Source organism: Triturus cristatus, chromosome 8 (genome assembly GCF_964204655.1).
Source record: "Triturus cristatus chromosome 8, aTriCri1.1, whole genome shotgun sequence".
NCBI classification, from domain to species: Eukaryota; Metazoa; Chordata; class Amphibia; order Caudata; family Salamandridae; genus Triturus; species Triturus cristatus.
The window spans coordinates 396,605,352-396,620,702 of record NC_140591.1 but is presented as its reverse complement, the minus strand read 5'-3'; positions in this window follow the sequence as shown (position 1 = coordinate 396,620,702).

The window sequence follows — 15,351 nt, the reverse complement described above, 5'->3', positions numbered from 1 at the left end:
CTGTCGCATTGCACCGCATCAAGAAAAGCACCTCGCATCCACGGAGAAGCGTGCCGTCATCGGAGCTGCTGCCGTCACATTTCTGAACAAGGGTGTCGCCGTTGTAACTGTCGCATCGAGCGGTAGCGTCTCACATCGCTGGAGAAGAGTGTCGCCGCCAAAGCCGCTCTCGTCGCATCACTGGACAAGGGTGCCGCCACTGATCGAGCCGAGATCAGAGAAGCGGGCCGCATCAGGATAATCTTCACGTATTTATTTCTTTACACCAAACTTTCATCGCATCAACATCGTTGCAACACTTTTGTTGCCCTGCGTGTCGCATCTAAAGGGACATTGACTTAAAGTGTCGCATTTAAGAACTAAAGAGAACTAAGCTAAATACTACCATCTTAAAGTAACAGTATTGTGGATTTTTGTCGTTTATGGTCTTGTGGTAAATCTATATAAAGAATACTTATTTTTGATATAAAACTTGTGTGGTGTCCATCTGTAGTGTTGTCACTTGATTACTGTATGTGTTCACAAATGCTTTACACACTGCCTCTGAGATAAGCCTGTCTGCTTGTGCCAAGCTACCAAGGGGGTGAGCAGGGGTTATTTTAGGAGTGTATCCCCTTACCCTGACTAGACGCAAGGGTCCCTATTTGTCACAGGTACCTACCTATGCCAACTAGAAACCCCCAAATCTAACACCATGTTACTCGTTTTCCTTATGCAATTTACTTTGCTCTATTGGGTAAAGCACAAGCTATTTAAAACCGCATAAATAAATACATAAAGCAAGGGTCGTCTACACAGGCCAGCTTTACATTGGCCAGCTAGTAGCCAGAATTCTAGGGGTAGTAATCTAGGCCCACTCTCACTGTGGCAAGACTCGGACGTTAACAACAAAGGGTCAAAATTAAGAACAAACATTCAGGACAGGAGATTAAAATTCAGGACAAAACTTCGGGACAAAAGGTGAGTTTTACAGACACATCAGAGGAGGTTGCACAATAGAATATAAGTAAGTAAATAGACAACAACATAAGTACAAGTCAAAACAAGTTCATATTAGGTTGAGACAATCGTGCATGTCATGGTTTTTCAGTATGCACACAGCTTTGAGCAACTGTGCATGTCTTTTTGTGGTATTTCATATGATAATAATCTGTATATATGGTTACTGAACTTAGTTGTCCAGTCTAATATTTTGTTTAAAATTCATGGTCCTGAGCAGGCATGTTTGGTGAGAGAAATGGTTGGGAAGATCTGCTGGGATAGAGAGACAGAAAGACTAGAAACTGTATACGCTGTTGAGGCATTATTGTAGGGCAGAAGGAGGCACTGTATTTTACATACAAAACATTTTCTATTGAAATGGAAGCAAAATGTCATCACGCAGTTTTACTGATAAATCTATTTAGCGCGCTAATAATAATTTGTGGAAATGTGGTTTCAGAAAATATGTATCATTTGAACATCACCAAGTAAAGTGTCTTGATAGTTTTGATCCTATTAAAACTCTGTTTCCAGCACACTTCTGAATTACAAACAAGTAGTCCATTTGTGGTTTCCTAATTGCTGATATATTTAAAACATTTGCATAGTTTATTTACACCCCCTGTGTGCTACCTTAGATGATGATTCAAAACTCCCATCTCGCTCCAGCAGGTCCTTTAGTCACCAGACACTGGGGAAGCACATCTGAAAAAAAATAAAGCCACTTTTATTTTTGCCTGAAAACTGCTAGATATATAAGGAAATTTACAGTGCCAGCCCCCAGCAACAACCCCCCCCCCGCCACCTTTCCAGCCTCCCAGGGAAACGCCTGATGCCCAGTCCAGCCATTCCTGCCTTGCTACCACCCTCCAATGGTGTCCCTCATCTTCACATCTACCCTCTCTCATGTGTATTTAATTTCTTTTATAGTGCTACTCATTCCAAGTATATAGGGCAGGGTTTCGGAGTGAGTTACATCACACACATATTATACAGAGACAATGTATCATATAAATGTGAAAGACAATGTATAGGAAATGTTACTTAAGATAGTGGGGGCTACAAGGTGTAATCATTCTTTCATCCATCATTCAGTCTCTCACCATTCATTCCGTCCTTCCATCTGTGTGCCCATCCATATCCAAATATATTCAATCATTTGCAAACCTATCCATCATGTATCCTTCCATCCATAATTTCGCTCATCCATCCACCCTTTCACTCATTCATTCATTATCCATCCATCCACGCTTTCACCCTATCCATCCTTGCACTCATCCATCTACTCTTCCACCCATCCATCCATTCACCACTAATCCATGGATTCCACTCATCCATCCAGCTATTTACCCTTTCACCCATACAGCCATCCTTTAACTTACTCATCCATCCACCCAGTCACTCATCCTTCCATCCATTCAGTCATCCATTCATCCATCCATCCTTTCTCTCTCCATCCCCCTTTCACTTAGCCATCCATCCTTCCATCCACCCACCCATCCATCTACTCATTCACTTATGAATCCATCCATTGACCCTATCACTCATCCATCCTTTCACTCATCCATCCAGCCTTTCTCTCATCCATCCACCCTTTCACTCCCTCACTCATCTATCAATCCTTTTGTCCATTTACCCTCCCTTCCACTCACTCATCCATCCTTACATCCACCCTTTCACTCATTCGTCCATCCATTTATCCTTTCAATTAACAATTAATCAATCATCCATCATTTCATTCATTCATCCACCCATTCACTCGCCCACCATCCACCCTTTCACTCATCCATCCATTCTTTCACTCATCCATTCATCCTTTTACCCATCCATCTATCCTTCACCCATACATCCATCTGTTTACCTTTTCTCTTATCCATCCTTCCACTCATTCATCCATCCATCCTTTCTCTCTATCCAGCCATTCACTCTTTCATTCACCCATTCACTATTTCACTAATCCATCCAGCCATCCACCCATCCCTTTACTTACTGTGCTGAGTTGCAGACAGAAGTGACCCACCGTAATCTCCACCCTCACTGTAGTTCCTAAAGCAAGAGTTGGGGTGGGGGTAGGGTTCACAAAACAATTTAAGTCATCAGTCATGCATGATGCACAGTGCCAGGACGTTATGAGACTGTAACATGGTGTTGCTTCCAGGGCTTTAAGTGCAGTGGCGTGACGAAACTTGAGGGGGCCCCCCTGCAAGATAAGTGGAGGGGCCCCCTCCGAGCTCAATCAGGAGCTCTCTGGACGGAGTACTGTGCTGTGGGGCCCCCCTGGAGGTTGGGGGCCCCCCGCACTGCGGGGGATGCGGGGGCCTGTGTTACGCCCCTGCATAAAGACACCTGGAGGCGCTGTTTCCTTGCACACTGACCTAAAGAGACATGGAGGCGCGTTTTACCGAGGGCCTTCTTCGCCAACAAAGATTGATTGTGCAAGTTTGTTATGAGTGACTTTCACTGTGCTGGGAATCCACTCCCCTGCAGCTGGCTTCCGCTGTTGTGTTGATTACTGCAGCCTTTGCAAGAAGGCTTCGGAAGTGGATGGGGGCCCCCTCCAGAGTTAGAGTACTTGGGGCCCCCCGCACTGCGCGGGCTGCGGGGGGCTGTGTAATGCCCCTGTTTAAGTGGTATGAAAAAACTGTGCTCAGCATAGTGTGCCACCTGACTGGTATTTTGCTGCTTCTGTCATTTCATCCAGATATATAATACAACAAGTAACGTTACCCCTACAAACAAGCCTAGACTATTGACTTTGTCAATGGTTGTTAGTTGCATAAAATAAAAAAAGCAGGAACCATGGCTTTGTTGAATGAAAATGTGTCAGTTCTAAAATGATGAGACTGTGAAAGTACTATAACCCCTTCTTTTTAACTTGTTTCGCCGCCCTCTTTTCATTAACTGGCTTCTCATGTACCAGCATGGAGGTTTTTGTACATTTGTTTAGTACATTTCTTCCATCTGACAGAACGCCCTGCCCTAGCCTGTGTCAGGAGGAGGCCCACTACATGCAGTAATAGCCCTGACTGGCCCATTGTCATTCTGTGTGTGGCAATTAACCAGCATACAGAATGACAATGGGCGGGTGGGGCTGCTCTTGTGCTAATAGGCTCAGAGTCAGGCACGCAACATCCATTGGACTCAAAGGGCTTCAGCCCCTCCTCCCGTCGTGTGTGGCAGCCCGGGATGAGACAGCTTCCTGGGCACACACACAGCCCCACCGAGCACTTCACAGGACTTCAAAAGACCATTTGCATGTTAATGAGGCCTCGCTGTTGTTTCACACCTTCTGAGAGCCCCTGCAGCTCCACTCTGCCTATTGCTTAAGGATTCAGCCCCACCCCCCCCCCCGAAATTTTTTCTTAGCTCCCCCCCCCCCCCCCCCCCCCCAAAATTTGGCTCTAGTTGCGCCTCTGCTCAGAGTGCGAGGCACCCCATCAGGGAGCTGCGGCTTCATGCAGGGCAGCAGCGCTACTCCCCGCAATGCCCAAAATTACGGACAAAAGGCGTCCGTAAAAGGGATCATCACGGACAACGGACGTGAGATCCAAATTACGGACGCTTCCTGAAATTTACGGACTGTGGTCACCCTAGTTGTCATTGGGTGCACTGCCACCATTGGCTATGGCGTTCATTTTGCAGCGACTGACATTAGAGCACCGGGCACCATCTGAGGCGCCAGGGTTACCACGTTTGCTTTAATATTTGCAACGGGTTCCTCGTCTGACATCGCGCTGAAAGCTCCAGACGTTCATTAAAATATTTGCGTGTGACATTTGCCCTTTTTCTGATGCACTGCACGGAAGTCTGGTACATCTATTGGCCTAATTAGCCCTGCTGGGTGATTTGGAACTCCCGTCAGCCGCCATTATGCTCCTTGGTACGGGAATGAGTGCACGGTAATGCTGTGACATCATTCGCAGCCCTATTCAGGCTGAGGCGCATTGAATGCCGATCTGAAAGGGGCTTCTAAACTTGCCAAGGGGAAGCATGTCGCTGCTCCCCGGCGCTTTTCTCCCAGTACCGAGAGCCGGATTGGTTTTAAATGAATGCCATGGTGACGTTTTAAAAGATGCTCTGCAGGGATAACACTGCTTTGAACGCGTTGTGTTCTTGTGTTGTATCAAGTCCCCTCCTTCGATTTGCTGCAGGTTCCTTATTAAGTGCATTTAGAAAAACTATTAAAGCCATATGCTTTTAGAGCAGAATTCAAAACAATTTCTTTCCACAGGGTTAAATCCACAGATTGCATCTAAAAAATCTTCACCTGATATATTCCTTAAAATCCTGCATGAAAAACTGACGTTCAGAGAAAGTTTCACTTTTTCCAGTCTTTTTTAAAAAATGCATAACTGCTTCCCTTCTGCACGCCTCTCCTGTAAATAAAAGTTACTCTGAATCTCGTGCCAGTCTGTCTTAAATTTTTTTAGAGATTATAACAATATTCATTCCAGCAGGCATTTGCTTCTCACAATAATACAATTTCAATTGCAGTATACCTGGTGAAATTCAGTGCTTTTTTGGTCTTTAAACTGTAGGGTTTTTTAGTACAAAAGACCTACCTATAACTCCACTTCAACCTTTCTTTTTTAAGTGAATTCTAAAGCTCTTTGCTTTTGCAACGTAAGCTAAAATTGTACTACCCTCCTTATGTATAGCTCAAAGTTTTTGAATTTCGATAGATTTTTTAACATAAATTGAATGGCTCTGGACTTTACATTGCCCTGCCATGCTGCCAATGATAATATAATAACACAACTACTAACCCTCACACTCCTACAGGTGTGACAATTCAAACTATTTCAGACCCCCAAAGCTATGAGAATGGTTTGGGTGGCACGTTATAGGGATTTTAATGTACATTGAATTAATAATTAACTGTTGTTGTGGTCATCTCTAAAATAGCCAGACAGGGCCACCCGTGATAGACTGTCACAAGCGCCGGTGTTGACAATTAAGTGCCGGTGCTGAGCACCAGAAACCGCTGGCTCAAATTAAGCACTAATGTCGCACAAGTGCCAGGATACTACTCATATTAGCACCGACCGCTCCTGAAATTTCCACTGACATAAATTATTAGTTCAGGACTGGCAGCATGAAGCTGAGTCCATAATTGTAAGGTAAAAAAGCTTTTAGACCAACAGTCCAAAAATCCAAACTCTAACATCAGATTTAATGTTCCTATTCCTCTAGGAAAAGGTATGAAAGGTATGGTAAAGGTTTATATGCGTATGGACAAGGATTAAGTGTAAGCAAGATAGAAACCTCAAATTGCACGGTCAACCAGGCCTTATAGGGCAGGGCACTCTTATGGGGCACATTGTAGCCACATGAGAATTACACCTGTACGTGTGAGCATAGGTCTACCAGGTTTGTTGCTGTGTGGCTATGACAGGAACAACATAAAGCTTTGTAGTGAAAGTCACCGTAATGCCTGAAACTACAAGGTATTCCACTGAGCAGCAGTTTGCCTGTTTGAATCAGTGCCTAATTTGTGAAGAGTAAATGCCAGGGCCCTTCTCGGGACGCCACAGCAGCCGGTACCACCCATTGCCCTGTCAGCACTGCCAATAGCAGTACCAATGGAACTACTAACTATCACACTCCTACAAATGTGAAAAATGTGCCTAGTAGTCTAAGCCATGCAAATCTATATTAATGGTGTGAGTGGCAGGTAATGTTCTTCTGAATTATATTGATTTACTAAACCCTGTTGTGGTGCTCATCTCAAGATCAGGGTGTCCATGTGATGGACTGTCACTAGAGCCGGTATTGATAATTAAGTGCTGGTGCTGAGCAGCAGAAACCGTATGGTTCTATTTAAGCATTGGTTTGAAGCAGGGTGATTCTCGCTGCTGGTGATGCTGAGCTTAGTTCACTACAGTGCGGTGTTCATAACACCAACACCGCAGGTTCCATCCCTGTGTGAACCAAGCGGTTCTTTGCACAATATGCAGCGTGGTATATATAATTTGTGGAAAAACAGCATAGTCACGTGGTATTTGTGGCGTGTATAAAGGAGCTAGAATGCATTGGTACCAACTAGTGGTGAAGCCAAAGTGGTTGGGAGTGTGTCAGACAAGGGCTCATCAGCCTCAGAGTACCAAGCTACTTCTCAGAAGACTGAGTCCACCTCTCATGGTGTATGGACGGGAAACAGCCATTACAACGCGGCTGTTTCCCCGCAAGTCATTACATCACATGTTTTACAACGAATGCGATGTAATAACGAGTAGCCATTACTACGCATGCCATTACATCGCATGCGCTTTTACAATGCAGGCGATGTAATGGCGCTCCACGTCGTTGTGAGGAAACTGAGGCTCTTCCGTTTCCTCACAACGACGTGCACCGTGCACCGCCCATCAGACGATGCTGGAACCAGGAGAGAGGAACCACGAGGAGAGAGAGGTAAGGGGGATTGGGCATGGGGTGGGGGTTACTTTTCTAGGGCTTAGGTTAGTGTTGGGGGGTCGTGCAGGGTAGTGTTTCAGTGTAGGGACAGGACTGGGGGTAGGGGCAGGGTTGTGCTAGGGGTAGTGTTTTAGGGTTTTGGGGTAGTGTTGTGGTGTTTGTGCTGTGTAATATAGTGTTTTAGGGTTTAGGGTAGTGTTGGAGGGTTGTGTAGGGTAGTGTTTCAGTGTAGGGACCAGACATGGGGTAGGGGCAGGGTCCTGCTGGGGGTAGTGTTTTAGGGGTTAGGGTAGTGTTGTGGTGTTTGTGTAGTGTATGGTAGTGTTTTAGGGTTTAGGGTGGTGTCAGGGGGTCATGCAGGGTAGTGTTTGAGTGTAGGGACTGGACTGGTGGTCGGGGGGTCGTGCTGGAGGTCATGGTTTAGGGTAGTGCCATGGTGTGTGTGTGTAGTGCAAGGCAGTGTTTTAAGGTAGTGTCGGGGGTCGTGCAGGGTAGTTTTTAAGTGTAGGGAGTAGACTGGGGTTGGGGGAGGTTTGTGCTGGAGGTAGTGTTTTAGGGTTTAGGGTAGTGCTGTGGTGTGTGTAGTGCAGGGTAGTGTTTTAGGGTTTAGGGTAGTGTCGGGGGTCGTGCAGGGTAGTGTTTAAGTGTAGGGAGCGGACTGGGGGTCGGGAGGGTCGTGCGTGCTGGAGGTAGTGTTTTAGGGTTTAGGGTTGTGCTGTGGTGTGTTTGTGTAGTGCACGGTAGTGTTTTAGGCTTTAGGGTAGTGTTGGGGGGGTCGTGCAGGGTAGTATTTAAGTGTAGGGAGCGGACTGGGGGTCGGAGGATGGTCATGCTGGAGGTAGTGTTTTAGGGTTTAGGGTAGTGCTGTGGTGTGTGTGTAGTGCAGGGTAGTGTTTTAGGGTTGAGGGTAGTGTCGGGGGTCGTGCAGTGTAGTCTTTAATTGTAGGTAGCGGACTGGGGGTCGGGGAAGGGTCGTGCTGGAGGTAGTGTTTTAGGGTATTTCTGTGGTGTGTGTGTGTAGTGCAGGGTAGTGTTTTAGGTTTTAGGGTAGTGTCTGGGTTGTGTGGGGTAGTGTTTAAGTGTAGGGAGCAGACTGGGGTCAGGGTAGGGTCGTGCTGGAGGTAGTGTTTTAGGGTTTAGGGTAGTGCCATGGTGTGTGTAGTGCAGGGTAATGTTTGGTTTAGGGTAGTGTCAGGGGGTTGTGCTGGGTAGTCTTAATGTAGGGAGAGTACTGGGGGTCAGGGAGGGTCATGCAGGGGTACTAAATTAGTGTTTAAGGCAGGGCAGGGTAGTGTCACTTACATTGCAGACTTTTACCATGAGTATAGCTTTACCACGCATGCCTTTGTGTTGTAATGGCATGCGTGGTAAATGCATATGCGTGGTAAAAGTATGCAATGTAATGGCATGTGATTGTAATTGCAATGTGCAGTAATACAGGCGTTGTAATGACACGCGTGGTATTAGTACCCATTGTAATGAGTCATTTTCTGTATGGACATGCGGCTCCAGAATATCATGTGAGCTCCTGAAATCTAGCGGAGAAGGAAGTACCTCTTGCGAAAGGGTACAGCGGCTGGTCTTTTCTAAAGTGTTAACTGGGCACTCGCCAGTCGACCATGACGGTATTGAAACATGGTGCAGTGAGTATTGGGAGGAAGTCGTGGCCAGGCAGGGTTAACAAAGGCAAGATGGCAAAATAACTTAGTAATACAGCCACAAAGTAGCAGAATCACCATCTCTTGCTGCACGATTCCGGTGGCACAAGCTGTAGCATAGAATCAGCTTTGACCACAAGCCACTCCATAAGAAACTCATGGCTTCGGATCTGAGTCTTTTCAAAAGGCAAGACGCGAAACTCACTATCTCTGAGGGGCACAGCGATGCTGGAGATCACCGATTCAGGGAACTCCCTCTGGTAGTTTACCCTGGGATTACACAGATGGCAGGGTTCATTTGTCCAGCATAGAGATTGGCATGTTCCACCGGAACATTGTGGGGACACTTGAGCTGCTGGGCTTCTCTTAGTCTTGGGGGGAGCAGTCGGAGGTCGGTAAGCCAACTCCAGTGTGGCAGAGAGTCATAAGGTTTAACAATAAATATCTTCACACAAGATCTTAAAAAGGGCAATTGCTCAGACAAGGTCCTTGGCATGCCTCACAGCAGGGACACTTGAGGGCATACAAAGGGGTAGGAAATGGTCGCCACTGGTCGGACACGGCACTTGCAGCGGGACCACGGGGCAACGAACACAAGACATTCAGTAGCAAGGGAAGCTTCAAAGCCGCGACCCGCTCTACCAAGATGTCTACAGAAGTAGAGCCCTCACAGCAGTTAGAAAAGTGATTTATGACAATCATTAAAGAAAGGATATGACTGTAAGGATGATGCATTGCAGGATTAGGCAAGTTATGTTATTAATATGCAATAATGATAAGATGTACACTGTATAACCTGTCATGAACAGAATGCGCTACATTGTATGTCAAGATAAGCAAGAACCGAGCATGTTAATGACCGGTGCCATCATGATAATTATGTATGAATTGAATAAAACTGCGGCCGTTCTAACACCATGAAAAGGTCTTAGTGTCCATAATTAATGATGGGAAAGAAAGGAACGGCGGGAGGGTTCATGAGATGCTTGCACACTGGGGGTGGGGGGAGGGTTGCCTTTCTTCACGAGGGAAGTTCTTCCAGTGGAAAAAAAATAGAAAAAACACATTTTTAGGTGAAAATTAACTTCTACTTCTACACCAATATTCAACACATGCATAATTGCACACGTTGTAATACTGCACGTGAAAATACTTTTGGTTATTTATGAGCTGCAGAGATTTCCAGGAGTATTCATTAAATGATTTCAAAAACGTAAAAGTCTGAAATATTGCAAACGTTGCCCAGTGGGCTCACATTTCCGACGTTTTCCCTTGAAATGTAGACGTGGATCTTCGTCACAATGTTTGCACATGACACTGACCTCAGTGTCTCGAGGTCAAGCAAAAAGTGATGTGGCGGAATTGTCTTAACCAATGCCTTTCCCGTTCCCTGTTGGCTTTAGACGTTGTTTTCACGGCCCTCATGGTGTTGTATTTCTTTCCACCGACATGGAAACCAAATTTCAAATGAGAAAACATTTTGTGGACTTTCTCACAGTTCGTATCTTAATATCTGAATGTCACTTCAGTAGCAGGTTGTTGCAAAGCAACTTAAGATCTCGCAGTCTCTGCAGGTAGTAGTCAGACTGCAGTGGACTGGATTATTTTTAACTCAAGGGGGGAATCCTAATATCAACATGAGTCATATGGGATTAACCGCATGTAAAAGTGATCTTGATTAACAATCAATATTATTAGCACTAAGTCAATTATTTCACAGATATACCATAGTTTAAGTCTGGCTGTTCCTTGTTTTAAACACCTTATTCATAAGGGCTTGAGCCTATCTTGGGAGAGTGCACATCTTCTGGTACAGAGGCCCCACCTTTCAGATGGCACCGCTCATCTCCAGGCTAGTGCCCTATGCTTAAACTCAGGGGCATATTTACAAGCCCCTATCGCCACGGAAACGTCACTTTTTGTGACGTTTCCGTGACGATAGGGGTTTTGCCTTCTTTACAAGGCAGCGTTAGGCTACTACACGTGGCTTAATGCTGCCTTGTAAACAAGGCCCGCTTTCACGCTATGCCTAGCGTGAAAGGGGTGAGCAGTGGGTGTTGCGGTGGGCGTTCCACCGCAACACCCATTGATTTTGACGCTGCCCACTATTTACAAAGGCAGCGTAAATAGGAGGCAGTGTCAAAATGAAGACCAGGCAAATCCTGGTCTTAACTTGGCGAAACGAGGAGAAATGCTTTATTTCTCCTCATTTTTGTTTTTTCCATGTGTGCTGCCTTATGCAGCACACATGGATAAAGCAAACTGTTTAGATTGTTTATGTTCAGGAAGGTGACCCTTCCTGCACATAAACAATCTTTAAAAAAAATGACATTTTGTAACTTCCATGTGCGCTCGGCACCATTACTTAATTGTCAACACCGCTGCTTGTGACAGTCTGCCACAAGGTGTCACTGTTTGACTAATTTAGAGATGACCGAATAACAGTAAATTAATAATTCAATATACATTACTAATGACCATTACTTGCCTCCCAAGCCATTCTTATAGCTTTGGGGGCATGAAATAGTCCAAATTGTCACACTTGTAGGAATGTGATGGTTAGCATTTTTTTGTGTGCAGATTTATATAGCGCGAACTCGACCCGAAGGTATTGGAGCGCTTTACATCAGCACCAGTTAAATTACACAAGGATACATTCATTTTTTTGGTGGGCACAGGGAGATTAAGTGATTTTCCCAGAATCACAGGATGTGGAGTTGACCCCGAAGCTCGAACCTTGGTTTCCCAGCTCCAAAGTCGGCAGTCTAGACATGAGACACATCCTCTCCCCTTACAGTTCTGTTGTTCCTATCATTGGCAGCATGGCAGGGGCAATGTGTGGTGGGAGCTGCAGTGGCCTCCTGATGAGAGCCCTGGCAGTTATGTTTTTAGGTCTCGCCTGGCAAAAGCAGCGCATGCGCTGCCTTTTGCAATCGATTCTGCCAAAGCCTTACATGCACGCGTAGGGATGGACAAAGATGGCTGCTCTCGCCATTTGTCCAAACCTAACAACATGCACGTGCATGTAAGGATAGTGGACAGTCCGCCGCCATCTTGTTTAGACATGCGTGCTTTCACTTTAAACGCAGTTTAAAGTTAAAGCACGCCGCCATGCGCACGCATGGCGTCTTTGTGGGTTTTTGTAGCGAAGGGAGACAAACCATGTGCGCGCACGGACAGGCCATGTGCACGCGCAAGGCGTCTCCTCTTAGCTTTCAGTTCATGTGCGCACGCAGAATGGGATTGCAACCACGCCCGCACCCCCCATCGGCCCCCCTCTCCATCCGGTGGGTGTTCTCGCTCATGGACTCTCAGCCCCAGCACAACAGTCTCCAGCCCCAGCTTCGTTGAGGCGGTAGTAGCAGGTGCCCTTATCGGTTCTTTGTTCTGGCACTGGGGCACCGGCACAGCCCAGTCAGTATTGGCGCACAAGCAGGCCCCCGTTGCAGGCTGGCGCCCATCTCCTGTGTGTGTGTCCAGTGCCTGGAGTCCGCCTCGGGGCCTCCCACCGGCGTAGGCTCACAGGCGGTGCCTCCCACGAGGCTTCGTTACAGTATAGCCTGCAGTCGCAGCGTCTGCGGCTGCCATTCGCTTCCTTTTGCTCATGCCCCGACCGAGCTTCAAGCCGGCCCGCCAATCACTTGGATCAATTTCCTCCCCGTCACGCCGGAGCAGCGCAAACTGCAGCAAGCACCGCCGCCGGGGCCCGGGGGCCAGTGCCAGCACAGCTCCCTTGGGTCATTCAGTGCCATTTGTCAACATGGCGGGGGACCCTCCACGAGGGAGCCAGTCAGTCCCTCCGTCCTTCTCCGCTCTCTTTGTCAACCAGCCACCCCAGCTAGCGATGAGTTGCGGCCAGCGCCATTTTTATCTCTCGGGCGCTGCTTCAATTCTTCTACGCCACCTTGGTCGTCCTCGTAGCTTGGGCCACCGCGGATAATAGTTATCGGCTAGCGCAGCGCACTCAGTGTGCATCCTTGCAAACTACGACGATTGGTAACTCTTGTTGTGATTGTGGTTGCTCTTGGTTAAATTATTATTCGTCTGTTTGTTTTCGGCTGAACACGCTTCTCATGTTATCCACATCGTATTTCCCCTCCAGATCTGTGCTGTCCTCCTCCTCGTCCCTCCTCCTCTTCTTCGAGTCATAGCTAAAGAACAATCACGGAACAAGACTCTTATGAAAAGGCATGGGCGTCCCCGGGGGGGGGGGCAAGGAGGGGCACTTACCCCCCCTGGAGCGTCCCTCCTTGCCCCACCCTGAGGCCGCCCATACTTTTACGGAAGCCTCTTGTCCGTAATTCCGGGCCCTGCAGGGAGCAGAGGTGTTCCCTGCCAGAGGCCTCAACTCCCTGATGGGGCGCCTAGCACTCCTCCTCGCAGCCCCTCCCGCCCATTGTCATTCTGTCTGTGGTTGATTATCACTAACAGAATGACAATGGGCAGTTTGAGCTGCGCGCCACAAGTTCGAGTGGTTAGATCTGGACACCAAGACCTCCTTTTAACACTGTGTAGCCTGAGAGCAAGGGGTCTTCTGAATGAAGTTCTGGGGGGAGTCGATGCATTATCCTCCCAAGTCAAAAATTGAGGTTGCAGCATAGCCCGGATTTCAGATCCCACTAAAACGTACACAGACTCATGTCAATAACATATCTATCTGCCAGTATGCACCCTATCATGTCTGGCAGGACGCCCGACCCTGTGTTTCACTGCCTCATATCCCCCTGTACCCCACTCCCCGCGCTCACTGCCTTATATCCCTCTGTACCCCGCACCTCGCGCTCACTGCAACATATCCCTCTGTATCCCACTCCTCACACTCACTGCCTGATCGCTCAATTTACCCTGCCATTCATCTTCCATGTGTTCTCTCCCCTTCCACTCGTCCTAACTCTGTTCACGCCGTTACTTCTTTTAGTACCTTACTCCTTTCTCAATATCTCTACTTCTTTTCCTCTTCAGTAACATCTCTCTGACACATCTCTGCACTTCCATTATATCAACACACCCCTCTACCTCACCTGTCTACCTCAGTCTTTATTATTCCCTATTCCTCAGCTGTCTCTCCCTGTCTCTGACACACCTCTCCCTCTCTCTACCTGTCCCTTTCACATTCTACGACTGTGTTATTCTCCCCTCTCCAGCTTTGATTTACCTGTCTCTGCTCCTGAATCTTTTTCTTCTATACCTCACTTCTTTGTCTACCCTTCACCCCTTGCTACCCTTCTGTTTGCCCCACTACGGTCTTTACCCGACCCACCTTTCAGTGCCTCTTCCCATTTTGCCTCCCTCCCTCACAGCGCTCTCCTAGCATGCATCTGTTTCTCCCCTCACCACCATGCCTGCCTCTACCCCTCCTTACCTTTCTAACCAGCCTAACTTTCTACCTTCCTGTTATTCCTGGTAGTGAACCTTTCATTTCACCCGTCCGGTTGTATTAACTACGCATTCAAATTGAGTATGTCATTGCTGTGCTCCCAACCCGACATCAAGACCCAGTCCCCTAGCCTCTCAACATGCCCATATATAACAACAAGCATTGGCATAGCCAATAGGTCTCGCCTTTGGGACCTGCTGCTGAACTAAAATACTTCTAAGGTCCCAAAGGCGAGACCTATTGGCTATGACAATGCATGTTTTTCTCAGCTTGGCCTGAGCATTACCAGATCCTGATTGTCTGCCATTTTCACCCCGCCCCTATTGATTAACATTAGCCATGCCCCTTCATTTACCAGGTTAGCCCCCCAACCCCCTGGAAAAATTTCTGCGGACGTCCATGTGAGAAGGGAGTTTCAAAGTATAGGGAAGGAGAGGATAAGTAGTGGGTCTGCTAAAATGTAGGAGAGAGACTTTTGTGTACTAAGTGCTAATTGCCTCGTGCAAAATGAACCATCCTAGATATAAAGGGCTGCACGGTGTTACGGTGAACATGCTTTGTAAATTTTGCCAATGAACATAAGCTTGCTTTCCAATTGCATCGTTCCAAGAATGTTTCAGGTGCAGAGCCGACAGTGCACGCAGGGACTGGCTGCATAAATCAGCACCGGAACTTGTGGTTTAAAATGTGTCCGGGGCTCTATAGCATGCAACCTTCCCCTGTGTAATGTGAAACTTCCAGACAATTAAGAACCTGCTGCCCCGCCACACCCCTTCATTCCATTCCACAAACTCCCCGCCCTCTTCTTCCATCTCGACTAACCTCTGACATCACTAGGCCCCTTCCAATCACTACCCTGATTGTCTTGCAGCCATCCACCCAATCACCCTGGAGGCAATCAATCAATGTCCGGCTGTGGGC